Consider the following 27,992-nt stretch of genomic DNA (forward strand, 5'->3'; position numbering starts at 1 on the left):
GGGAGTTATGTTTAATGTATTTATGGCTACTTTTATTCATGTTCATAAAATACTTTGCAGGCATTTATAGTGTAACTTTGGCTCATGTTCCAAAAGTAAGAAAATGCTGTATCTAGCTTGAAGGTAGAGGAGTAAAGGTAAAAGGAGGTTAAGGGATTTGCCCGTGTCTGCAGATAGAGAGTCTCTGGGCACTGACACCTCAACTCTCGTGCCTGCCTTTGTGCCCTAAAATGTGACTACGTTGCTGATAGATTGGGAAATCACTGAATAATAACTTTGCTATGCTGGGCAGTAATAGAAGAACTCTCGTCTGTACCTCTTGGGAGGACAGCGTTGGAGAGAGGTGTGTGTGTGATGGGAAATGGATGGTCAGCTGTGATTGAGACCTACAGAGTTGTACAAACTAGTGAATAAGTCTCTAGGTTTCATTGGGTGGGTGCTACATGAAGAGCAGAAGGTGGCAATACTCTTGGGTATCAAGCTGAATTTAGCAGTAGAATTTATTCTCAAGGGATGTTGTGGGTGACCAAGAATCTAAATGAGATTAGGCATTCAAGTCCATCGATGGCTAAAAATGGAATGGCTTGAATACAGCCTTTGGCTTTATGAACTCCCTAAAGGACTGGGTGCTAGAAGAGTATACTTGGAGAAAGTAGAATCTTCCCCAAGCATCTGGTGCTAGCTGTTGGTGGGACAGTATACTTGACGTAATGGACCTCTGGTCTGTCTGTTTTTTGTGAACTTGATAGTGAACATTGATTGTCTTGCCACAATGTAAGCTATAATCTTGGGAACAATGAATAGTAATGTTAAAAGCTATGACATGATCCTACAGTAACTTTTCTGCTCCAGCCTTCCTTGCTCTGTCCTTGCAGCACTCCAGGCAAAACTGCGTTCTGACAAGTTCCCAAGTACCAGGGCCTACATGAGGAGCCCAGGTCCTGCTCTCAGGGCTGCTGGTAAGGGCTTGCTCATCCTGTGATTATGCGTCTGTTCTGAACTAATACCCTGCACTGATGTCTGACTATGCTGTCCTTGTGAGATTGTGGTGTTTCAGAGGCAGTTTAAGGCTGAGGTCCTTTCATGTTGATGCAAGAGCTGATGTTAACATCGTTGTTCTAGAATTTGACAAATGTGTTAATTATATTCTGTGTTCTGTAAGTGCTGTTACTGCAATACTGTTCACTTTCTGTCCTGACTGCTGCTGCTGGAGTTGTGAAGTAACCTGACATCTATCTGTTTTCGAGGTGACAGTGTTTTAAAGGGAGGTGAAATAATTCCTATATATGAATTCCAAGGTCTTTTTGAAATGAAACACTACATGTGCCTAGCAGTAGTGGATAATAAGTCTTCTTTCAAACTCCATTTGAGCAACAAAGCTGCTGCCATCTCCACATTTTGTATATATTTGTGAAGTAAACCAGCTGGTATTTAGAAAACACACATATCCTGTGTCAAAACTGTAAGATGGAAAATGAAGTAAATGGGGGCAGATCTTCCCCAGACCCCCTCCCTATTTTCAAAAATCCTAAATAACTTTAAATTTGAAATTAGCGTTCCTTGGTGGGCTAGGCTGGTAGTATTCAGACTTGCTCCTGTGACTTACATGGCTAGGAAAGGAAGAAATTTTGGAGCAGAGTGAAGTTTTTCCAGAAATTGCACACCTCCTTGCCTGTCTGCTTGGGAAGAATGTAAATGTGAGTGTGTTTCCCGGTGATTGTCCAGGTGATAGCCTCTTCGGCATTCCACTGAACGGCCACCTGTCTGCCTGTAATAAATGATGGCTATAAAGGGAAGTGATCGCAGCCACGATACAGCCAGAGGCATTTGTTTATATTCTTATAATATGTATCAGATTGAATAGAAATTATCACTTACAATTGACAAATGGAGAGTGGAGATGGTTGGTGGGTATGAGGAAGCTCAGCCAGAGCTGGGCCAGCTGCAAACTTTCTTCAGTGAAGGCTGTCTGCAGAATGCAGGTGTTGAGCCAGCCAGTGATTAATGGTGAAGCTGCAGGCTTGCTTGTGTTAATGATCCACATATCTTTGTAGAGCAGCATGCAGTCTACCGTAAAGCCTCTTGTTGCCTCTCAGAAAGGCTCCTGATGGGTAGAGGCTGCCATTTTGGGGGTGGAGTGTGTAATTAAGTAGATGGGGGCCAAAGCAGAGGTGTATTCTTGGGGTATTTCTCCAGCAGAATAGTACTGACGCATAGTGATGCCCTCCACAGTTTACATGGTGTGTAAGACCAGGATTGCTGAACCAAAGCAGAGCACACCTGGCTGGATGCAGAAGTGCTATTATGTGTTACTGCAATGATAATACTGTCGTGTGAACAAGGAAAAGGGGTATTCCTTGGATCTCTTTCAGGTATGACTGCTTTCCTGAATGGCTGCTGCCATTTCTCCCTCTTGTCTCTGTGTAGACACAGCCCTTCAGGATCATAAAGCTGAGTGTGTCCACGTTAGAAGCCTAGGAGCTGATCAGGGGGCTGGAGAGAAAGCAAAGTGCATTCAATCTGCAAACAAGCTGAATGTTTTAAGCTCCCACTAGCATTTGATCCTTTTTGGCAAGCCTTGGGAGGGATACTGGAACGAAAGAAAAATCTTGGACCAAAGATAGAAAAACAGTTTCTCAAGACAAGTGATACCATCTCTGCTGCTTGGCATAAGTTTAAAACTAGACTGGACAAATCTCTAGAAAATACGCAGCTGGTGGAAGCGGTGAACTATGTGTCCTCTATGAACTGTTTGTCACGAGAGCTTTTTGGATTCTACATGTGAAGGCCTGTTCCTGCAGATGTCTGTAGCTATCTGCCATGCTCTTGTTTGCTGGCCGAAGCTACTCTTTGGAGGTGGGGATGTTGAAAGAAATGAAGTAGGAGTGGTTAAGGAAGAGTGCTGCAGTGCAGGTCAGTTCCATCCATTGTGCTTGCCTCCCGTTTTAGTATGAAGGAATGAAGATAGCATCATTATCTATAGATATGTTGTAAAAGAAAAAAAATTACAGAATGTGTAACAAGCTCTGGTATAGAATTTAATGTCCTCTGACCCATCTGTTCCCTTCTGAATATGTTCCATAAAGGCCCAGCCACCGAGGGTGTCTATCTGTGAGTCTGTGGGATATGGAGCTGACTTGAGTGAAAGCTCCCATATGAGAGAGGCCCCCGTCACATAGCTACCGGCTGGAGTGGGAATGGACTTGCTTATAAGCTGCCTTTTGTGCTCTGTTTTCTGTTTACTGAAGTGCTGCCTTGTGCTTGGTAAGGGAGGCTACCCTCTAATTCTTGGAGTCTTGCCCTAAATCTGTCTTTTCAGTTTGGTAGAAAACATATGTCCCAAATGTCTGAGAACTCATTACTCCTGCTGGATGATAAGTTCAGGGAGTGCTGCCAGTCAGCCCTGTACAAGGTCTTTCAACTTGGAAAGGAATGCACGCGCTCTCTTAATTTTCTGTCCAGATACTGAATGCTACTAGGGAAAGAGTTATGCATGAGATGGGTAATTCAAAACAACGTTACAAAAAAGTGAAACATCAGTTTCTTCCTAATATGTTAGCTCTACTCAGGGCTGTTACTTCTAGGTTTCCCCACCGGCAGAGGAAGCTATTGGATACAAACGATCTCTAATTTTTCCTACCCTGCTAAGAACTAAAAGACAAATGGTGCTTTGTCTGGCTTGCATGGGACAGCAAACTGGTCTGACTGCAGACCCACGGGCTTTGGCTCACTTCCCTGTCTTACATTTCATTTCACACCTCATGTTTGTGCAGTGCGAAGGCTTCTCTCCAGAGATCTAGCTTAGATAGAGTGTACTACTCACTGCTGCCCCATCTTGCTAGGACAGACAGTTCCTTGCCTAAGTTCATAAAGCACATAATGCATGGTGTGATCAATACCTCCCGTCCATATTGAAATTCCAATAATCAGCTTGCCCAAGCAAGTTTGAGACTAAACCTGGTAAATATACACCTCAAATTTTGTTATGTCTATCAGCGTGTTGCTGTTAGGGATTTATGTCACATATGCTGGCACTGTAAATTCTCTGGAGCAGTAATTGTGATGTGTTTCTACTTGTGAAGCATCATTCAACAGTAGGACATTATTTTTATTCCTGTGCTCAGAATTATGTGCTTGTTTTAGCCTTAACGTCACAGCTGTGGTCTTGTATTCCTAGTTCTGTCACTGACTCCAGTGCCTTGGAGAACTCGCTATTGGTCTCTGTGCTGTACTTTTTGATGGGACAGCAATACTTTCTTCTGAAACCATTCCAAAGTCTTCAGGCAAGAAGAACCACCTAAGCAATGCTTTGTGAGTAAGGGTAAAACTGCTAGGCTGAATGATAACGGAGAAACTCAAAAATCCCTTTGCTGGTTTCTTAATATCTTTTTGTTTGGAAAAATTAAACTGTCTTTCTTGTAAAGCTTACAACAGCAGAACTTTGACACTTGTTTTAAACCTGAAAGTCTTTACAGTAAGAAAAAAAAATGTTTATTGCCTTAGCTTTACTGCAATTTCTTTGTGTGTTACATTGACCAGTTCTTCTCCTCTTTTAATCCAGAGAAGCACAGAAGGATGTTTTGAGGGGGAATCTAAGGCAGTCTGAATTTATCCACTCGAGTCTGGTACTGAGGAGGGGATGAATAAAGTACTTATGAATTTGCTTAGATAAATGCCACTTTGTCATGGTATCATAAATAAAGTCTGTGCAGTTGTAACAATTAAATTAGGTACTGACAGCAATTAGGTATTATCTCCTAAATGTATTTGTTAGCAGGTGCTGACACATGCCTATATAACTGCGATGTGTGATGGGGTGGAAGAGATATCTTAAACACCACCCCCCCACCCCCCACCCCCCACCAAAAACATGTAACAAAACAACCGACCCCTCCTGCTCCTCAGTGATTCACTTTCTGATGTCTGATGGAACATTATTGATCTGCAGGGCAGTGCTGTTGCGTTCATCTGACTGGTATTTAAGCAGTAACTTAATTTGCTGCAGCTTCAGTATAGGCATGCTTACCTGCTTTGAAGTTTAACTGCATTATCTTGCATGTTCTTACTTTGTACTCTCCTTGTAACTGAAGTTGAAAGTGTCTAATGCCATGTTCATTTGGGAGCACTGACTTTCATTCAGAGATACATGTGAGCTATGGAAATGTTTAAAAGGAAATAGAAAGAAGTAGCGGACAGTGGGAGTGTATCTCAACAGTATATAGTGCTAAATTCGTTAGACACCATGAACTCATGTTAGCAAAGTTATGGGAGATAAAGGCGACCATGGTATATATTGATTATGTAGCTGCAACCTGGATATTTTCATCGCTGCAAAGGCTTTCCCCCTAGCACAAACTGCTCTGTGTTGGGTGTGGGTTTTCCTTTTCCAACCAGGACTTCTGTGTATAGAATCCTGTCCTTTACTCAGGTCTGAAAATCCTCCCCTATTTCATCAGCAGATGTATGAAAAAAGCTGTGGAGAATCAGAATTGAAAAGGATCAGATTAGTGAGCAGAGGATGCAGTCAGTGAAGATAAAAGTGTGAACTGATGAAAGCTGTTGCTGTGCTAGTAAGAAGCAAGGGGCTGAGCACAGTTCCTCAGCATGCTTCCTAGAGGAGAGCACCTTAACTTTGCTTTTGGTAGGGAACCTTTCTATCTCTGTCCTCTCTATCCTCATGGATGAAAATCTGGAGGAACTATGGCAGTATGAAGTGGCTGTAAAAGTTTGAACAAGAATTTATGTAGCCTGGTGCCCTGTTTGATAATGGCACCGTTGCATACTTCTGGGAAGAACAGCAGTGTTTGGTAATCCAGCAGTTTAGGGGCAAAAGTTTCATATTAACTACTGTGATGACGGGTCCTTACAAAGACCTTTGTAAGCCTAGGCTGAGCTACATTTAGCAAAGCAAGAGGGAGAGCAGTGTGAATGAGATCTTCTCGTGATCCCTGAGATGTGCACAGAAGTGTAACCAAAATATCTTCAGCCAGCTCCAGAGTAGCTTCTAGGACAGCAGTACCCCAGCTGTTTTGATCAACTCAGATTAAAAATGCAAAGCTCATCTTTACAATAGGTGGGACAGAGTTTAGTGAAATGCAGAGACCTGGAAGAAGGGAGGAACGGAAAATACTATATGGGGCATTGTTTCAGACAAGAAGAGTTGTTTGTTTGGTATAGGATTTGAATCACAGGAGGAACTTGTTCTCGCTGCATACGTGAGTGGTTACTTGTCTTGTTATAGAGAGCAAACGTAGCCTTGTTAACATTGTTGCCGAGAGCCCTGCCATAATATTAATCTAAACTTTAGATTTAATTATACCATGGATCTTCCAAATTCTACAGCTTTCTCAGAGCCCGTGGCACTCCTAGTGCCTGTATGAAACAGACCTGATTGTAGCTACCTGCCTTCCTTGCTCAGCTCAGGGCTGTGAGGCTTGGAGTGCAAAGGGACACTTAGGTGTGAGTGACTGAGCTGAAGATGTACAGCAAAGGGGCGATGCCTTGGGTGCAGTACAGGAGCCTGCAGACTGTTCTTGGTTGTGCATGTTATAAACCCAAAGAGGAACAGGCTGTGCACAATCTAACCAACTCTCAACAGGCTCAGCCACAGATTCCTGGCAAGCTGATGCTGTTTATGAAGAAGACTGGCATTAGTTTGAAGAAAAAAATAAATCAGAAAGCCAGTACTTGTTAGACAAAGTGATAAAAGCCCTAACATAGCGCATGGGATTTCCTCTTTCTTACAGGTTTACTGCTTGCTCTCTTCCCCCCTACCTTTTAAGGAGAATCAGGGATTTGAGTTGGTTGGGGTTTGCATGGGTGCTGTTGTCCTCTTCTTGCTTTTTTCCCACCTGCTGGTTTCTCTTCCCCGTATCTAGGCCTTCAAGGCTGATGTGTGCCTGCAGCATGAATGTGAAGGTGTGTGGCTCTGGCACAAGGCCATCCCCTTTCCCCTCTTTACCTCCATAGCATGTGCCAGATCAGAATCAATCAAGAGGACTGCTACAAAAATAATAGCGCTGGAATTCTCTGCTCCTCCTACTCCCCTAGGGCTCCCTGTGCAGCGTTTAAGCATCGTTGTTAACAGGATGGTGATCCTATCTCCCCCTACGCTGCTTGCAGAAATGGTCCCACTAAGTGATGTTAGACTTTTATCTCATTCTTGAGGTTCACACACACACACGTACACCCACCCCCCACACCCCGTCTCAGCAGTGTACTTATTCTCAAGTTTCAGTCTAGAAGGTGACCTCTGCGTTTTGCTCTGTTGTGGTGGGTAGGGTGCAAGGGGACCCTGAAGGGCTGATGTTCTCTTTCCTTTCTTTCCCCAAAGATCTTGGATGCATGTGACTCTTCCCATACAGGACTGATGACAGTCCCTTCTAAAGCACGCCAGTGCTGCCCATACCCTGCTGGATAGGAGTGAGAGGTATAACATCTCTGGTTCTTCTTCTGTAACAGTTTTGCCCCATGTGAGGGCTGTGTCCCATGGCAGTAGATCTCAGCATACTCGTAGTGCTTAATTATGCTCTGGAGCTGACTTTTAACAGTGACAATTACCCTCCCTGGAGTTTTTCACTAAGGAACCACCATGTGTTTTACATGGGTTAATGAATTAAGTACCCCATGTGACATCAGTCTCTCATTATGCTTGTTCCAGGGGGATAAAGGAAACTTAAGCATTATGGTGGGAATTGACAACTTGTTGGAGCTACGTGCAGACCAGCCAGCTCTGTCCATTAAGCAAAAGTGTGCATTCGCTCTGAGCTGGAGAGCTTTTGGGTCCCGACTTGCAGCCATTAGCTCATGACACTAGACAATGTCTCCTGTTCTCCTTGCCTCTGTCCTTTCCCTCTTCCTTCTGCCCACCTGAGCCAATGCCAAGAGGAGAGCGCTAGTAACACAATAACTCAGGGTGGGAATCTTTCCACTGCACCCTCTCCCCACCCCCACTCCTGTCCATACAAGATTGATAATGAAACCGATACCTTTCACCGGCGTAATTTTCATATTTAATGAGCGTGACTCAGAAACTATTACATTAATTAGTCAAATCCCACAAACCGTTAATGGTGCACGCAGTAATTAATATTGTATTCAATTAAAAGCTGACCTGTTTCAGGTGCCTTCCCCTGGTTTGGGGGGCTCTTTGCAGACAGCGTATGTTCCAGTGCCTGAGGCCAAGCTTTTTATTTTGTTCCAGTGGTGGGCAAAGGAGGTATTCTTTTTTTTCCTGTTTTGCATTTATGGGTTTTTGTCCATGAACATATGCTGGTTTCTCACCCCCCCTCACACCCCCCCCCCCACATCTCCAAACATGGCTGCTCTCACTATACAGACAACCTGCTTGCTGTGATTTATGGGTTAGCACAGCGCGGGGCTCACAGACTGGAAAATTTCCAGTTTACACAAGAATTCCCTGAAAAATGAGCTTGGTTAATTTATTTCTTTCATTAACGAGTTTGAACTGTGAGATAATCTTTCTGAAACCCACTACCCTTGCCTTTGCAAAGCCTGAGAAGCAAAAAGGGCTCCTGTTCTACTTCCACAGGGCACAAATTCACATCCAAGCTAGCTGTGGACAAAAAACGTCTGGTCAAAATGTACTTCTGAGACTTCTTTGAAGAGGTGGGGTTTTTTTCTCACCTGAAGGTGAGAGGTGGAGATCCTAGATCCTAATGTTAATGTTTCAGACCTGCTGGTCTGAGTTAGCTCACTGCTGGATCCTGCTGAGGCCTGTGGGATTGCTGCTCGTTGGTTCTGTGGGAGCAGGGTGTAGTCTTGAAGCTAAGCCTCTGCCCAGCAGCCCCCTCCTATTCAGCTGTACTTCGCTGGTTGCCTAAGATCCACAGACCGTATCCAGTAGTTTGCTGTGATGTTTCCTCCTGCTCAGTAGGAGGTGAGGAATTGTACGTAAGTCCAGCTGTGATGCTCCTGTCTGTTGATGTGATCTGAGGACCACTGGAGACAGTGACATCACAGTTGGGAGTTGTTGTTTCAGATCAGTTTGGGTCATTCCACCAGAATTATTAACAAAAACTTTTTGTGGGGAGTTCCCCGCACCCCACATCTTTTTTTCCCCTGCTGCCCTAGTCACAGTTATGGTATGTTTCAAAATGCTCCACAATGCCTCTATTCCAGGCTGAAGGGCTTGGAATATGCTAGCTAATCCCTTCAACAGATTCAGAGACATTGTTTGGACTCTTTCTGATTTTTCCGATGTTCTGACATACAAGGGGGAAGTGCTGAATACAGCCCTAAACCTTCTCACTAAAGTTCAATAAAAAGGAGTTAGTCACCCATCTGCTTCACAGAATTTGTGCCTGTAGATAAATATTAAAACTGTATTTGTAGTAAAATCACCCTGCCTGCTTCTGAACAATTTGGTATCTGCTCAGACCAAAGGCTTTTCCACTGAATCACTGCTCTCTAACCAAATCTCTTGGTTTCTGATGCCATACTGCATTATTTTCCCCTGCAGATAAATATGTTGCTATTCATACTAAGTTTCTGCAGAACACAAGGGAAAAAAATATGCTAATCTTACAAATACACTACTGTTGCAAAGACTTTAAATAAGAAACACATGAAATATCACTGTGATTTCAGCCTAAATAAGTTTAGTCATCTTTTAAGAAAATAAGAAATGCTTTGAAACAAAATAATACAGATGATTTATAAACATTTATTATCCTTTAAATCAATAGAATTTACTGAGAAGGAGTTTCACTTATCATTGAAGACTTTCATGGCAAATCTAGTAATGGTGTCTGCATACTGATGCCTGTTCATTAATACATCTAAAATGTTTGGTTTTGTAGTATTTACCACGCTTACAATGTCTTTCAGCTTTTTTTTTTTTAAAGTTTGTGGATCTGTAAAACACTTTTCCATGGATGTGTGGGCTCCCGTATAGTGACACCGAGCCTCCTGACAATGGGATTGCCTCTTGTAGGTGCCTTTTGCAGTTGTTCTGCAAGTATTTTGAGGGATTCCAGTGGTCTGCAGACTGTAAACTCAAAACCGGTAGTGTGGATGGTGCAGGCATGCAGTATTTGACTTCAGTGTTGTATAGGGCAGGGAGAATGTTGCTTTTTATTCCTTGTCAGGAGTTATTATATACTGTATTAACTACTGCAAAAGTACCCTTTGAGTAAAGTATCGCTAATCCTTTTAACCTGCATGTGCTGCCTTTGGGAGGGTGGTTATCAAGTGGGGATGACCGTGAAAATGAATGACTGACTGAAAGTGCTGATAGGAGTACTTGTGTACTCTGAGCCACCACCATGCAATTTTCGCTGTGGGTCTGGGAATTTTAATGAGGCCCACTCACCAAGAGGCAGTGGGCTGTCCACTCTTCTGCCCTGCTGGTGACACGCTGCATGTCACTGCTGTGGCTGGCACTTCAACAGCACAACACGGTGAGCGCCTTGGGGCTGGGTAAGTGCTGGAAATACGGGATGTCCCACAGGACCACAGTAAGCATCCTGTGATTTTGAAGTTGCATGAGTCAGTCTGCAAGTAAATGTTGCCTACTTCCCCCCCTGCCTTGTCATTCCTCTGAGTTATGCAAATAGAAGATGGACTGTTCAGAATGACTGAAGAGAAGCTGGTTTGGGAATTGTTGTCTAAGTTCCATAGGCCTCTGCACATTTCGGCCTAATGTTTGTGGAAAGCTGATGGGACTTGCTGGACTATTTTAAAAAAAAATATAGGCTATATTCTTGTACCATTGTTGACATGTACCTTGACAAGTGTATTGCCAGATACAAATGCAAGGTGCTGGTTTAGGTGCTGCACGCAATCGTACAGCAGGCAAAGGAATAGCATGCTTGTTAATTCCTGTATATTCCTTTGTTGTGGTTTAACCCCAGCCAGCAACTAAGCCCCACACAGCTGCTCCCTCCCTCCCTCCCAGTGGGGTGGGGGAGAGAATCGGAAGAGTAAAAGTGAGAAAACTTGTGGGTTGATGTAAAGACAGCTTAATAGGTAAAACAAAAAGCCATACATGCAAGCAAAGCAAAACAAGGAATTCCTTCACCACTTCCCATGAGCACGCAGGTGTTCAGCCATCTCCAGGAAAGCAGGGCTCCATAATGTGTAACAGGTACTTGGGAAGACAAACGCCTTCACGTGGAATGTGCCCCCCTTCCTCCTTTTTCCCCCAGCTTTATATGCTGAGCATGTCATGTGGTGTTTGGTCTGTTGGGGTCAGCTGTCCTGGCTGTGTCCCCTCCCAACTCCTTGTGCACCCCCAGCCTACCTGCTGGTGGGGTGGGGTGACAAGCAGAAAAGGCTTTGATGCTGTGTAAGCACTGCTCAGCAGTCACTACAACATCCCTAAATTATCAGCAGTGTTTTCAGCACAAATCCAAAACGGCCCCATACTAGCTACTGTGAAGAAAATTAAGTCTATACCAGCAAAAACCAGCACACGCTTAAATGTGATAAGGTATTTCTTGGACAGCTGACTAGGTTGCTAGCTGACAAGTTGAGCCCTCTGTATTCTTTTCCTTCCAGAACAGTTTGTTGGCAAAACAAGGAGACCTTCCTACATGTTTATATTCTGTAATATAGTGACTCCCTTGTTCATACAATCTGCAATGCTTTGTCTTGAACAGAGAGCCAGATCTCTGACTTGGGAGGTTAGCTTACCTTGCTTCCTTACATTACTATGCTGGACCACGTGGTTAGAGGAACCCAAGTGAATTTTCTGTTATTTTTAGGAGCTGGAGTTTTGAGGAACTGGCGATGCTTGCTAAGAAAAGTCAGGGAGAGCAAAGTTGAGTGCACATTGAAGCTGAGCTCCTGTCTTTCCTCTAGAGACTGAAGTTAATGGGGTGGCATGTGGAATCCTCCTGGTGCACAGCGACACAGTCACTGAATATCTGGCAGTTGTTTTTCTCCCATCATTAGGAAGTTTATTGTGCCTAAATGAAGAAAAGTCTGATTTTTGGGGGGAGGAACATGAAAGTGTACGTTTTTCTTAACGGGGAAAAAAAAGAGAATTCTCTAAGTGTTGGTCACTGTCCTTAAGTAGTCACTAAGTGTAAGCTCTAAGACTGGTGGGCAAAAAAGCTTTTGATCACATTGTGCTGAGTTGTAGCCGGTAGGGCAGGTAAACAGAGAGGAGAAACCATGACGTGAGTATTGCTTGATAAACTTGGCATGAAAGAAGAGAAAGAGTCCTTTGCATATGGGCTTCTTATCCTTCTCATTTAGAAGGAAACAAAAATTTAAGTAGTAACGTGTTTCTTGCCTCTGATTCCTAGGACAGTCCCGCTCCTATAATGTAATTTGCAAATTCAAATAAAACTCATTGACAATCTCTAGGGAGAGTTGGAGAAATAAAATATGATTCAGCTCTTCTCCTGCCTAAGAAAGACACTTCTAGATCAAATGACGTTAGGACAGTAGATGTCTGCTTTTTTTTTTTTTTTTTCTTTGTAGAAATGCCTTCATTTAGTTTGCAAAAATATTGCAGTGAAGAGCTGAGAATATTACTCTGACTGATTTGGAGGCTGGATTAAAACAAATAGTCTGGACAAATCTACATTTTATTTTTTAGAACGTTTATCAGTTAGTCAATCACAAGTGATAAGGGTGGATATAGTTATAAAAATGGGAAGGAGCAGAGAATGTCACTCTAAGGACATGGTACCACACTGAAGCAATTACCTGCTATATCTGTGCAAAAATGATGCTATTTTTTAGCAGCTCTATCGAAGATTCTTCTCAGAGGGTCCTACTGGAAAAGGCCCACGTACAGTTCCTAGCCTTCAGCACTCATCCTTTGGAAAGACAACAGGGTTTTAAAAATGATTCAGATCTGAGTTTTACCCTTCTCCTTGAATCTATTTGCTGTGACATTTCTTTTCTCTTCATACTAATTGTCTCTTTTAAGTGGATGTTCTTGCTTCTACATCCATTAAGTTCTAGCTGGCCTGGGGCTGCTAATTTGTGCCCTTTTCAGTCAACAAGTTCTTAGGAGACCTGTGTTACCTCACTGGTTCTGCCTGTAGGGAAAGGGCCATTTTTCTTTATCTATATCATATCTATGATATGCTGAGCCCATTGTAGCTGAGCTTCTGGACAAGTTTCATTGCCATAATCGGTTTTGTAAACCTGCCTATAGTGCATCCATACTGACAGGCACGTAAACATAGACATGATGGCTAAAATCTGGACATGCACAGCCAGAAGGACACTGTCTAAGATCGTAATGTTTCAGTAGCGTAAATCTACAGTTAAAGAACATAATGCTAACAGTCCTTTGCCTTATCTTTTCTGTTCCAGCTCCATCCATTTGTTTCCTGGGTTCTTATAAAGCATAGTTCATTTCATCAGCGGCTTCTTCATTGCTTCTGTGGCTCACAGCCCTCTGCCTGGTATCGGCTAAATCTTCTAGCCCTCAGCCCAGAGACTTCTTATTCACGCTCTTAATTGTTATTTTCCAGGGACTGAATGAGTAACTCCTTGGCTGATGCCTAATTTGTAGGCACCTGGAAGCCTCCTGGTTTGAGAGCACCTGCTTTATTACGTGTCTTTATTTCATATATAATGTGGACAGGGGCATTGCCTTGGCTTTTACTAAGACTCCTGCAGGCCAGGTTCTGGCCTGGTGGAAGATCCTTGGATGTGCCCTGCCTGTGAACATTCATGTACACCATCGTAATATGCTTCACTTATTAGGAAGGTTGCCCTTTCCTTCTGTTCCAGTTGAGGGTCCTCCCTCCTCATCATCTCTGTTGCTACATTTCCATCATGCCTTCTTGTTTGATTATGCACTCCTCTGGGACGTTGCCTATCCATCCTGCTTGGAATGGAAGTCACCAAACTATTCTGTTTGGAACTGAGCCACGCCTGTCAAAAAGAGAGTACTAGCTGTGGTCCAAAGCATGTGTGGTTCTCTTAGGTCAAAAAGAAAATGTCTGGGGAAGTACTATATTTTTATTTTATTTTTTCTTCCTTGCATACAAAGAAGGTACATAAAGTCTTGTTTCTTGAATGTAGTAAGGGCAAACAGAAAGCAGTGGGGTTTTTTGTCCTGATAGGACTGGCTAAATCCCAGCCCAGGTCAAAGCTGTCACCTTTCTCCTCGGGCCCTTTTCCTTTGCTTCCATGATTATCTTCAGCTGCTGCTAGATACATCTCCACCAATACAGGTTGTAACTACTACATTTCATTTCTCTTGGAGACCTAAGCAAGAAGTAACTCAGATTCAAAAGACTTTTCCCTTGTAGCCCACCATCTTGGATGGAACATGTAAAGGTGACAAATGTAGCATCGTCCAGGGTTAGGCTTGGAAACTGATGGTTGCCAGCAGCCTCAAGTACAACATGGTGTATCATGATCTTAAACCTTCCCAAGAACTGTGTTGATACCCTAAAGATGAGAATCTTCACGTTACCCCTATTTAGTCAATGGTGGTTGGATTAAAGAGCACAAGATCTGGCTTGTTGGACATGGATACCTTTCAGAAAGGAGACCTCTGCACTTTTCTGTTCACAATACCAGAACTGCTTGTGAGGATGATAGTACCCATGCATAAGGAAAGCAGTTGTGAACTCTGCGCATCCGTGTCTCTGTGTATATATGTGTGTGTGTCTCCATTTCCAGCACAGGAGAGAATTCAACAATATTTCACCCAAATGAGAAATGTTATTCTGCAGATTAAAGCCACGCAGTGCCTGGTTTTGTCTTTATTTATGCTTTTCTATTTCCTTCTCTGCTGACATGGGTGCACATGCCGGGAAGCACTGAAGGACATAATTGGCGTTGTGAAAAATTATTGGGAAGCCAGGACGTTCCCTTGCAGTGATCCCCCCCTTCTCTTTCCCATCTGTCACCATCTAATGTGACAAAGTTTTTATCGGGCATTGAGGCAGAGGAGATTAAAAGTAAATACTGCAATCAGGAAGCAGCTGGGGGGAAAATGTAACACATTTCACACTAAGCTGAACAGCTCATCAACTTAGCCTTGTATATCTACAGCGGATGAGAGGGAGGGAGGGCTGAAGGGGGATGGTGTGGCTCAACATGCTCCTCCACACTGGGAGGCTGAAGAGGATCGTGTGTTTTCCTATACAAATAGGACTCGGTGCTTTCTGGCGCTTGCTTTGGGAAAGAAAAACCCCCAGGAGTGCTGTAGTTTTGCACTTGTGTTTGTAACAAGCTTCTGTAAAATGCTGTTTGCATATATTTTTGGTCTCCCTTCCCAGTTTAGTGATGATCTAGGGTAGTGTCATGTCCTATTCAGCTAGGAGGGCTTTACCAGATGCGTAGCTCTGACTGCTGTGGGCTCCTGTCACACCTTCCCTGGGGAGCCGCAGGATGTAAAGTTTGTTGGCTAGATGGAAGGCCCTGTCTACAGGCAGATACAGTCCTGTTTTAGGCTCAGGAAGCTTGACACTGAGATTTTTGGTGCGCACTATGCTGTGCACTCTTATATTCTGTCTAAATTGATTTGCCTGCAAAGGGCAAGAAACTTGAAAATTTTGTGCCGTGTTGCTTTATTCTTATTTGTGTGTAAAAACTACGGTATTTGAGCACTACCAGTCATGTTCTCTTCTTGCAAAGCTTTTAAAAGTCTGTTTTCATTTCCAAAACTGCTGCTTGTGACATCTTTTTTTCCACAGTGCTGACACAGTGTAAGCTCAGTGCTGGCGAGCAAGAGTAGACTGATGCATGTGGAGGGCTGTCAGAATCTTCTCTTTATCCTTGGGACAGATAAAGCTATGGAAAGTGATGCAAGTTTCCCTGTCATCCCTGCTCCTGTGAATGTGTCTGCTTCTATGGAGGGACAGGATTCTCCTAGATCAGGAGAATCTGTCTTCAGCATTTGTTTGGTCCTTGGCTTTGCGGCTGAGTGCCAGTAAAAGTCCAATCAGTGTCATTTCTGCTGGCATTTTTTCTGAGGAAAGCTATTTTGCCAGGAAGTGGACTCTGACTCTGTTACTTTAATTAACTTGGTATGATTTCCTTAATTTACAATTACTTTCTGGCTTTCTTGTCACCTGTTCTTCAATTTGGATGACAAGTCCTGTATTGTTAGCAAGTTTGCTAAGGATAAAAAAATCATAAAGTCTTTCCAAGTATTTGCTGAACAGTTAGATCGAGCAGTGTCTCCTCACATGGGATGAACTCTTTTTCGTGTGCTTGGTAATCTTTCAGGGTTTCTGAAAGTACAGAGTTTGTTTCCTTTCTAGTCTGACAGCCGTGGTTCTGAGGTAAATTGTAGTTGGTTTTTTTTTTTTTGGTGGCCTTCAGTTTCCTAGCTCTTCTGGCGCAGTTGTGGCAGGGAGCCTCTGGGGCTGGTGGTGTGTTGCTACGTGGTGCTCTGCGCTGGTGGTGCCAGCCTGGGGCCATCCAGTTAGAAGAACCTGGTCAGGCTGTGGAACGCATTGCTAGGAGAAACTGCATCCCAATGTCAGACAGTAACTATGGGATGATTCTGTTGTTCCTCTAGAGTCCAATTGACAGATTGTAAGAATGTCTTAATGTCTTGCTATTCTACCAGCATGCCTGTTCCTCCTTACAAGTATTCATGTCGGCTTTGATCTCATGAGTTAGTCATTCTTAGTCAGTTATAAAATCCACCGAATAGGACAGTTATGGAAGTGCATACTTTGTAAACACTTGTTTGGTAACAAAAGTGGAAGCTGTAACATCCTAATTTATAAAAAAAATCCTGCCACTAGACTGCCAGGGATGTGTATTTTGTCTGCTTAACAGCATTTACATTATTGGCTAGAGACCTCTGATATATCTATAGCTAGCATGAAGGGAATGAGGTAAGGATTTAAAATAAGGCAAAGGATCATTATTATACTTCTTCCAGTATCCCTGCGTTATGAAAAATTGCTGAGTTATTGGGATTTTTTTTTCTTTTTAGTAGCTCATATGAGTTCAGTAACTGCTTACTAGTGTTTGGCAGCTAAATTCTGATAACACTATCAGCAACAAGCAAGTACCTGCCCTCATTATGGAGCTACTCATTTGCTCTGCTCTTGATGCACTTACATGCTTTATCTTAGGTCTGTGGGCCTTGATCTGGTCTCCTGTATCATTGTTTCTCCAAACATCTGAAGGCCGCTGTCATCTTACAGACCAGGACTGGGCGTCTTGCTCTTATTCTCACTCCCCTCCTGTTGATGTAAAAGCCAGAAGGAGAGAAAGGAGCCATGCTGGCATGCAGACCGTAAGACACAAAAGGAATGAAAAAAATGAGGGAGGGGCTTGGGAAAAGTGCTAGATGGGCAGAGGAGTGTGTGTGCAGGAAAGATCAGGCTGGACCTTGAAAATCTCTAAGGACAGAGATTCCACAGTCTCTCTGGGTCACATTTCCTCTGCTTATTTATGGTGAAACATTTTTCCTTACATTCAGCCAGAACCTCCCTTCTTGCAATCAATTCCAGAGTGTCTCATTCTCCTGCCATGTGCCTTCATGAAGATCCCGGCTGTATCTTAATAACCTCCTTTGGGTGTTGGAAGGTTGCTTAGGGTTCCTCTCTTGCTAAGCAGGCCATTTGTGTCAAAATGTTCTTAATTTTCTCATAAATACAAAGCACTTAATGTAAAGTTGAAGATTAAATTGAAGAATTTGAATTGAAGTAAAAATGAGTTGAAATTTAGCCATACAAAAGTTGTGAAAGCTAGGCTGACAAAAAACCCCACAACTTCATCACACTGTGGTGATCCCCTAAAATTAAAGAATATGTGATGTAAGCTTTAGGCTATATCCTTCATCTTGCAGTTCTTCAACACCATGACCTCCAATGAAGATATTTTGAAGAGAAACTTCTGACATATCTAGGTATTAGAGGGAAGATGTCTAAGAAAAACTGATGCTCCATTTAAAACCCATGCTAAATGCAGCTATGCATTAGATATGACTGAAGTCCTCACTTAAAATATAGATGACATGGAAATACAGAAATGCTATCGTGTTCACTGAAGTGGGAGAGCAGTCTTCAGAGGAAGCAGTGTCTGGTTAGTGTGGTCTCATGCCCTGGGTGAGCAGCAGGGGCAGGTGTCCTGCATCTGACTGGCCTCAGCGTTTGCTGTTGGGCAATGCTTTTGTTGCGTTCTTCCTGCTGATACCACAGAAAATGTCTAAGGCTTCCTTGTGCTTCAGCATCCCATCTGTCATCACATTCACCATAACCACCTTCCACTGAGACCAAATGGGCAGGACGTTCACAGCAGGGAGAGAGAGTGGGACAGTCCTACCTACAGACTCCTTAAAACCTCACTCACTTGTCCAAAAGATTTTACTTGTATTGGACAAGCTGCTAGAGCTGACCAAAACAGAGGTGGGACATGCATGACTGAGGGATGACTGCGGCTATATTGGCCTGAACATATTATGAAAGTGCTGGATAAATTCTCCCATGTTTTCTGTGTGATTCCCCCTCCCCTTGGCCCAGGAACGCATGGTACATGGCGCCTTTCAGGCTGATGCTGTCAATCCTGCTGCTATATTTATTTTTCAAGATATTCATGTCTTGAAGAAGAGATTTTTTTTTTCCTGTCTTAACATTTGTCATCTTCCTTTTTTGATCTGATGTTAATAAAGATTATGGCAAACAGTCCGTAATGTACTAAAAGAGGAAAGGTTCTCTTCCCTTTTTATTTTTTTTACTGTACTTACTGCTGTAATATGTCAGTATAGTAATTCTGATAGGCCAAGAAAGAAAAGACAGGGATCAAACCTGAAAGTTATATGTAGTTCTAGCACTACATTGATACTTTTACCTTCAAATATCTATGAGCTATTTCTTTTTGGGTTCCCAGAGAACGCATTTGGATTAAAATCACTTAGGAACTTGGTCTTTCACACAAGCATTGGATTACTTGACATGATTTTGTCTTTGATCAGATTAGAACCAGCACTGGTACTACAGCCATTTCAGAAGTGATACAGTGGAGAAAAGGTACTTGGGAGCTTGTTCAGCTTACACCCATGGCGTGATAGGAGCCGCTGTTGGCATCTCATTTTCAGAGGCAACGTCTTTATTTGAGAATTTCTGCATTTGTTTTTATGCACCTCACTTAACTCTTTGCTGAAGTCATGGAGGTAGAGATACTTTTGCTCCCTTAAAGCTTTTAGACTGAGTGGAGAATGTGAAAAAATACTTGAGTTGATTACCGTTTGTCTCAGTCACGAGTTCCCCACTTTACCCTGTAACCCTCATGCCTGGAAGATGTGAAGGCTAGATTCCAGATTTGGGACTCCCTTTTGCTAGTCACTGAGGTGGAGAACAACAGCAGTTGCTGAAGCCAGGCACGCACTTGGTGTATTTCCTTCCCCACTGAAGGTAAACAGAGGAGAAGGCAACGGAGTAGTTTGCTTCAAAACGTTAGTGCAGAGCATCATGCTGTGACTAAATATTTGCTCAAAATTGCCAGGAAGGTTGCCAGAGCTTTCCTTCTGTTTCATTCTTCTGCAACCCAGAAGAAACCCGTGCAACCTATATTGATGGCTCTTGATGTTCAACTGCTAGTAGCTTTCTGTTTAATAATGTTTAAAAAAACCAGAAGGACCTGATTGGTTCTAGCAGCTACTGCCTCAGGGTATGGTCATGTGAGCAGGCAGGCTCTGCTCCTGGTGGTGTCGTCTCCAAGGAATGCTTTGCTGCAGGAAGGCCTGTCAGTAGTGCTGAAAGTAGCACTTTCCTAGAGTTAGGTGGATGCTTTGCTGCTAAAGATTCTGCCTTTTGGATAAGACATAAAACTGAGGTTCAGAACACTTGCATATTTTTATAAGTGTTCCTTGACTCTCTCCTAGGTGTATTATAAGGAGTGCTTGTGCTTTGTTTGGGCAATACCAAGTACTGTGATGAAGTGCAAGTAACTCGATGGGATTTATACAAGCTTATGAAGCGGAGAATAAACCCCATAGTTTGCACAGTAAATCAATTTGTAAAGCGCTTTGGGATCTTTCTGGATGAAAGGCGCTATATAAATGTAAGCCATGACCATTCATCATTATTGAATATGAAATAGAGATATACACTCTATCAAGCTAGCAGCAATAGGCTTGGGCTCATGATTGCTCACAGGACCCAATCAATCATCAGATCACGACATAATGCAGCTAGAATAAAAAAAGAAAACCCACAGCAAATCATTCCAAGCAATGCAATTAATGGACATCCAGTATAAATAGTGATCTCAGTCAGGGAGACTGGGCTTTTCCTGAACAGAAGAGTTGATGCCAGAGCTATACAGTGTGAAAGAGAGAATTACTAATCTACTGTTAGTGGGGAAAGGAAAGATTCCTCACCAGCAGTACGCCATATAGACATCCACTACAGCCAGACTAAAAAGCCATTGCATCTATGCTTTTCAGAATTGGCTTTTCTTTCCCTGTTTGGGAAATGGAACAGAAAAATGTTAGCCTTTGTTCTACACTGAGTTACAGAGATGCTGTTAGTTTTTTGCACCAAGTTGTAGCCCAGGCACCTAACCCTGTCATCTAACCTTGGTTGTCGTCTGTAGCATATATGGCTCTTGCAATGCAATATGCACAAAAACGTGGTCTTCATAGGATGCAGGGACTGGGACCAGATTGTGCCTTGCAGGCTAAGGTCTATGACCTGTTTCTGCTGCTCATCCTTGGAGACACTAACTGGTATAAGCATGCTCCATTTTATGCCAATTAAGTTGAAACGTAGGCTGCTGCGGTACTCTGCTGCTTCAAGAGCCAAGCAAACTGAGGGCTTTCTTCACTTGTGCGAGAGCTCTTTCTGTCTATGTATTTGCCTTATGAGGGAAGGCAGTACCTAGTCTGGTACGAGTTTCCCCTCCTCCCCACTTCAGTTGTGCTGATACCTGTCGTCTTAAGCTGCTGTGATGCTATGGGATATAATATCCTGCTCTCATTTTCTGTTTGTTCACTATTACCTAAAAGAGATTGAAATTTAATAAAATATAAGGGAGGGGGGGTGAAAGTTAGAATAAGAAAGTGGCGGGAAGGGATCAGCTGTCCCATTACATAAAACCTGTTTAGGAGGAATGAGAAACTCCCCTCAGCTCTTCTACTGTCATGATCACCAAGCAGTAGCCTGTAGATTATATATAGTCTGTAGTGCCCTATATTGTCCCTGCAGCTATCTTCATCTCCAGTACAGAGGTGTAGCCTGACATGTTCTGGAATCATTAGGTGGAGCAGATCTGGTGTCATAGACACCCCTTCTGTGCCAGAGGTGCTGCTGTTGTGATTCAATATCCCATCAGGAGTATCACTGTAGGATTGGGAGATGGAGGATCCTGAACTATCAACCAGTAGTTCTGGTAAACCTTGTGCACAAGACCTTCTGACAGTCATTAGTGTGGCTGCTTTCACTCGTGCTTTCCTGTAGCTTTAGAATCATGTGTGTGCTAATAGCAGATGAAACTCAGCTACTGCTTGACCTTGTCAAACTGGGGCAAAAAAAATCAGTAAATGGAAGGATCAGGTTGGGGAAGTTACAGAGCAGGACTGCAGCCAATTTCAGTAAGGTTTATAGCTTGGTAAGATGCTCAGGCAGTAAAATAGATAGTCTGGTTATAAGCAAGAGGTCAAGAGTAAGTGAATCTCTACCCGACCTGCCCTCAGTCGGTAAAACCCCTGGGCTCAGCCCTTCCACACCATGCTCCTCGGTGGAGATGGGCAGGGTGTCTGTGCATCTTCTGTTTTATCTGTATCTGGGTGCAGCTCTTGGTCTCCCCTGCCTCCAAAGGTTGTGTTACAAGCTAACAGGAAAGTTCTTGCAAAGATTTCTGAGACTGGATTGAGTCATGATCATAGAGGGAGCAGCGTGTATTGAGCAATCCATTATCCTCTTCTCATCAGAGATTAATTGGTAAATGCCCATTTTAATTCTTATCTCAGTAGGTCTCTGAGAACCCATAAAGACAGCAGTTGATACCAAGGCTGATAAATAAAGTAGAAGTATGTTTTCTCTTAACTTTTCCTAGCTTTTCTTCAGGAATGAGATTACTTGTGAGGCAGGATCTTGGCCATAGCTTGTTCTTTTGTGTTTGAAAGTGGTGCCATTTCAAACAAACCCTCACACTTACATCAGCAATACATATTCCAGCTCTTTCCTGGTTTCCCATGCCACACACCTTTCAGGTACATCTCGGATCCATGCACATGAATCCTTGTAGTTGTTGTTTCCCAACTCTGAAATCCTTATCTTTGCAACACTACATTGCAATTGCATTGTTATTTCTAGCAGCAATCAATATCCTTTCACTCAGGCTTTTAATAGCTTCTTGATTAATTAATTAGTTAATCTAGCTAATTTTATAGCTTCTTGATTAATCAAGTAGTGTTTTTTGCAGTACTTCTAAATGTAAAGTTGGTATAAGTAATAACCAATAGGATATTATTAATCACTGTTTTTGTTGTAATACTGTTCTAATTGGCCAAATCCTACCAAATAGTTTACTCAGACTGAATATTTTAATACTAGGTCTGCCATGGAGTTCTTTCAGTTTGTGTGAGTGGATGTTAGTTATATAAGGTCAGAATAATGAAAACAAATACCATGAATTTATTTTGTTATTACTCGGAAATAATATGTACAAGACAGAGTAACCTAAAAAAAGAAACTGTTAAAATGATCAACTCTCCATTAAAACTCTGCCATGTTATAGGAACCTGCTGGAAGCATATGCTTCTATAGTTATTGTATTCACCTGTTGTTTAGACTGTGAATTCGCCTGGGCAAGGATATATCCTTCCAGAATGCTGGTCCCCTTACAAGATAGATTCTGGTGTATAAGATTGATATATTTAAATAAGTCACCTAGTGAATTTCTGTATTTGGTGGCACTTTCTTTCTTTGGTTAAGATTATACCTGGAAAGCTTTACTATATGCTGCGCCAGTGCTTAGCATGAATGCAACTAATACGGCAGCAGCTGTGGACCTTTGTTGGCAGGGCTTGTACCAGCCTGATCTTTTCCCACTCAGCACAGTTCCAAAGATATTACTGTTTGCATAGCTACGTTTTGTAAATGTGTCTGCATTCATCACAAATTCCTATCTTACTTAAATTGTGGGGAAGGAAGGTGGAAAGGTACTACCTAACTCCAAAAACAAGGAAGAGAAGTTTTCTAGGCCAATCAGATCACTAGAAGCCACAATGGACAATCGTGGTGTTATCTGAGTAAATAAAAATGGAAGAATCGCCGTGACAGGATTTCACAGTATTGAAAAAATGTGAAATCCTGCCCAGGGCAAAGGCAGGGCATGAGAGGAAATGACCCAAACTATGCTGTGGTTTTTATATTGCCATCTGGAACGGGTTTTGGCTCACTGTGGCTAGCTCTCCAGAGCATCAGCTCAGTGCCCCAAGGACACAGTCATTCTGTTCCTACCCTGTCTTTAATTGTCTTTAATTTAAGTAGCTGGTCTAGGCCATTGCCACAGGTAATGCCCCAACATTGATTGCACCCTTGACCGACATACCTACAGTGCTGGACAAAACGGATCTTGTCTTAGGAGATTATAGAGCTTGGGCACTGTGGAAAATAGAGCAGATAAAGGGGAGAAAGCAGCATACCTGCAGGGTGTTAATCATTTAAAATACAACTCAGTAGAACAGATACTTTATTTAAAGCCTAACAGCTGTGAAATCTGCTCTAAACCACCCACAGGAAAGAGAAATAACTGTGAGTTAAAACATAAATAGTGCCAGAAATCGAATGAGTCAGAGTATAAAATCTGATGATGTATACATTGAGGAGGTAGGTATAAATGGGTATGGAACTAGGTTCAGGAGCAATGTTGTAGATCTGTTCCTAGGGAAGTGGTAACATGTTTAGGGCATTCTGGTGGAAAAGTGCAGTATGGTGAAAGCGTAATGGGCTCCTGAGCCACCTTTCTCTGCACTGCTCCCTTCTGTAGTCTCCTCTCCAGAGACCTGCACTATTTTCTGCTACTCTATTGACCAGGCATGTCCTCTTTCTCCTCCTCCTCACTCTGTTCATTCAAACTCAGAGTGAGAAGATGAAGGGGGAGTGCTCAGCTCCTGGCCTTTTCTCCACTCCTCACTCCCTGGCCTCTGCTCTGAACCAGGATAGCCTGAGCCAGAGAACTTTCTTTTGCCTACAGCTGAAGAGATTGTGGTGCAAGGATGTGTCCCATCTGCTTCCTTTGATTTTGGTAGCACGTATTTGCTCCTTGTTTGCTGTCCTCAGTGGACCACAGATGATCAGGCTGTCCTGCTACCTCTGGTGCATGAGATCTCAGAGAAGGCAAAAGTTGTGGCATCTTACACAAACATGTAAGGCACGGATACTGCACTGGGACAAAAGGTAAAGTAGGAGGCGAGGGAATACAATTTGCAAATCATGCCTAAATACCCCCTAAATTTTCAGTTGCAAGCAAATCCAGCCACTCCCACAAACCATCTATTTTCTGTTCTGCTCATGAGGTGTATTTACGGCCTTTGAATTACAAATTGTATACTGATTTTGTGATGTTGCTAAGGCATGTTGGGAAGTGAATGTTGTTTTTGAAAGAAGTGTGGGCTAGAATCCGCATGGCTAGAGCGCAGCTCTGCAGAAAAGGACCTGGAGGTCCTGATACACAAGCTGAAGATCAATCAGCAGCATGACTTTGAGTTAGTGGAGGTTGAACACATACTACCTTGCATTAATAGGATTGCATACAGCAAGTCATGGAGTGATTATTCCCCTCTATTCAGCGATTAGCAGGGCTGTACCTGGAGTCCTGTGTCCATTTTTGGGCTGCCCCATGTAGGGAAGATGGTGACAAACAAGATGTTGGCAAGTCCAGCCAATGCTGACAAAGATGGTTAGAGGACTGGAGCATGTGAGATAAAAGGAGAGGCTGAAAGACCAAAGTTTATTCAGCTGGGGAAGAAAATCCTAAGGAAGATCTAATTCTATCTTTCAACTGCCTAATGAGTAGTTGGAGATGACAGAGACCGTTTCTGTTTGGAGGAGCACAGTAAAAGGATGAGGGGCAATGAATACAACCTGAAACAGGAGAGTTAAAACAGCTATAAGGAAAAAGTTCTCCATAATGGAAGTGGTTGCAGAGGGGCTGTTGGCTTCAGGGAGTCACAATTTGTCCTGAGCAGCCTGATCTAAGTTCAAAGCTGGACCTGCTTTGAACAGGGGTTTGGACCAGATGACCTCCAAGGGTCCTTTTCCATCCTAATCACCCTAATTCTGTGCTTCTAGGTGTGATTTGTAAGACAGCTACACTAAATTATGCAGTGAGTTAACTTGGACTATGGCAGACCAGAATAAAACTAGTTCCTTGCTTTAGCAAGAGAAGTGGGCAGAGAGCCACATGAAGTACATGAGTTTTGGTGCTTCAGCTTTCTATCGAACTGAATCAGAAGCACCTCCTGAAGAAACGGCTCCTTCGCACAACAGACCCTTTGGTATTATACCATAGGTGTCTCCAGATAGATGGTTACATGTGTATGAGCTGCCCTCATACACCTAGCTAATGATGAGTCTCAGTGGCGTTCATTAGAACTAGAGGAGGAATTTGTCCCTCTGAGTTTATTTGCACTTGATAACTGCCTGGGAGAACCGAGCAGCATAAACAGAGACTGAAGCCCCTGCTGTGTGACCTGCCCTGCTGAACAGGGAATGCTGTGGGAGCTGGGCTGGCAGTCAGACGTTGTTTGATGCTGTCTTGGTTGTTTTCATGCAGCTTTATTCTGTTGGAGGGAGTATCAGAGTGCCATAATCTGTCTTGAGTTCTGCTGACTGAGAGAGCTTTTGAAAACAGAAATCCTGAAGGAGTTCCTGTAGTTAGTGCCGAGTTTCAGGTAGCATGAGAAATGCATTTGTGTGCTGTTTTTGTGAGCCCGTTTCCAAATGTTTGCTTGTTTCTGCTCATTTTATGTTTACCATTCTTAGAGTAATCTAGCTAGGACTTGGTCTTCTGCCAGCTACGGCTGGCAGTGCATACTGTGTCTTGGGATATTCAAACTGGGAATAGGTAAAACTTCCCTTGGGGGCCTGCGCTGCAATGAAACACGTCACCCATAGATACGGTGAGACTTCCATCCTTAGAAGTTTCCAAGACTCAGCTAGACTAAAGTTTCCAAGACTTAGCTAGACTAAGGTAGAGCTGACATGTTCTCATGGTGGTAGTAGTCCCATTTCATGACTGCACTAGATATCCCCCAAAGGTTCCCTCCAAATGATTTGATGAGCTTGCTGCATCAGGACAGCTCCTCCTTTCTAAAGACCCCTGTTCTCACAGGAACAGCAGATCTACTCACAGGGTAGACGGGTTCTTCCATCAAACACAAGCTGCAAGGACCTCTTGAGCTGAGACAGGTGCATTGTACTACATCTTGGGGCTGGCCTGGGTTTCCTGGAGAAGGTGTGATATGAAGGGGCTTTAGATGCTGAATATGCGTTCTGCTGTGCAGCTGCTGACTTGTGCATCTCCACGTTAGCTTTGCCTCCAGCTTCTCAGCTGTGTCAGCTGTATGGAGCCAGCAGCAGGCTTGGGCATGGCTAGATAAGTCGGTGTGTATATCTTGTGAACTTGCACAGCTCAGCCCTTTCTTCCACCTCACACTGGAGAGTTTTGCCTCCAGCTTAGAACCATCTTCTGAAGATCAAACTGTAGTGGGGAGCAACAATCTATTCCCTGCTGGCAAACAAGAATAATATGAAGAAACTATGGTTCATCCAACCTAACAGAGAATTAATGACACTTGCAGAACTGTAGGTCTAGCCCTGCTGCACTGAAGATACAATATCTGATGGGAATACCCCTAGGGCCTGTCTGCTGGGGACAACTGAACTGAAGTTGATAGGTGATCTCTAAACCTGCTTAGTCAAATTGGTGTGGATTCCACTACAACATCCTTGTTTCAGTGGGAGAGCAGCTCCTTATATTTTGTCTGGTGAAGGTAGAGAACAGGTTTAAAATGAGATTTCAGTTGAACTGGTAAAGCTTTATCATGTATACAGGTGATTGTATATTACTTTCAGGGCTTTACTGCTAGGTTTGTATGGATCAAAAAGTTTCACCAGCCACTGCCTGGCTTATAAAAAATTAATTGGTAGGATAAACTTCACTGCAGTGGTGTGTTGTCAAAGCTGCAAATAGACTTGTGTTCTGCTTCTCTTCTTGGGTTTGCTAGATAAAAGCAAGGAGACTGGCTGACTTCATGCTGCTGTACCCAGACCAGTACAGCCCAGTGAATATGAGAACACTTACTGTATCACAGACCTGCTTCATTGTTTTGCTTTTGGACTTTTCTGCATTTTTACCTTATGCAGCTGACCCTTGGGTATTCTGTCAGTATAGGATGTGCCAAACCTTTCCAGGAGAAGCATGTGGTTCTGCAGAGCCACACACCCCATTACTCACATACAGTAGCTGTGCACGCACTGGCCAAGTGCTTGCCCAAGTCTCACGCTAGGATCTCTGGAGGTACAGCCCAGTTGTCCATGTTGCACTAACCTGAAAAAATCTTGTTAGGAATTGTTTTTGCTGATCTTGCAAGAACTTACCTGACTTCCTTGAGCCTATGTGCATAAGTACTCTTTCTTTGCCTGTGGACCAAGTGAGTCCGAGTGTGCTTTCCCTCTGCACCGAGCTGTGGAACAGCACATGTGCAACAGCTCTTCTGCTTGTGGCTGCATTGTTTATTGCAAGAACATTCAAATAAAGGCCATGGAAATGTGATTGAATGATTGAACTGAACAGTGCCGTGAGCACTGTAAGTTTGACAGGCTTGAGGTCTTCCTCTACCAAAAAAAAAATATAAATAAATAATTCGAGCATCGGTGAGCCATGGGGAAAAAAATTTTTGCAAGTATTGACAGGATTATGTTGTGGGAAATGCAGACACTGAGACTTGCTGGCAACAAAACAGTCAGACCCCAAAACTGTGCTGTGCATGGAAACCATGAGGATGTCAAATGCTGACATGGACAAGGGCTTCTTTCACATATTATGTCCACAGGAGTTGGTGCAGTTTGGGGTGG

The 27,992-nt window shown here is 43.1% G+C and overlaps 1 long non-coding RNA gene across 5 annotated transcripts in view; it reads left to right on the forward strand.

Moving 5' to 3' along the window:
* Positions 1–27,992, forward strand: part of LOC129785031 (uncharacterized) — a 158,750-nt gene that overhangs the window by 61,959 nt on the left and 68,799 nt on the right. Inside the window, exon 1 of one of the 5 annotated variants that reach the window (XR_008748482.1) lies at positions 4,194–4,311. The exons of the other annotated variants lie outside the window; for them this stretch is intronic. This is a non-coding gene — a long non-coding RNA (uncharacterized LOC129785031). Of the gene's footprint in view, positions 1–4,193; positions 4,312–27,992 lie in introns of those variants that run through there. 5 annotated transcript variants of the gene reach the window in all.

Source organism: Falco peregrinus, chromosome 1, assembly GCF_023634155.1.
Source record: "Falco peregrinus isolate bFalPer1 chromosome 1, bFalPer1.pri, whole genome shotgun sequence".
NCBI classification, from domain to species: domain Eukaryota; kingdom Metazoa; phylum Chordata; class Aves; order Falconiformes; family Falconidae; genus Falco; species Falco peregrinus.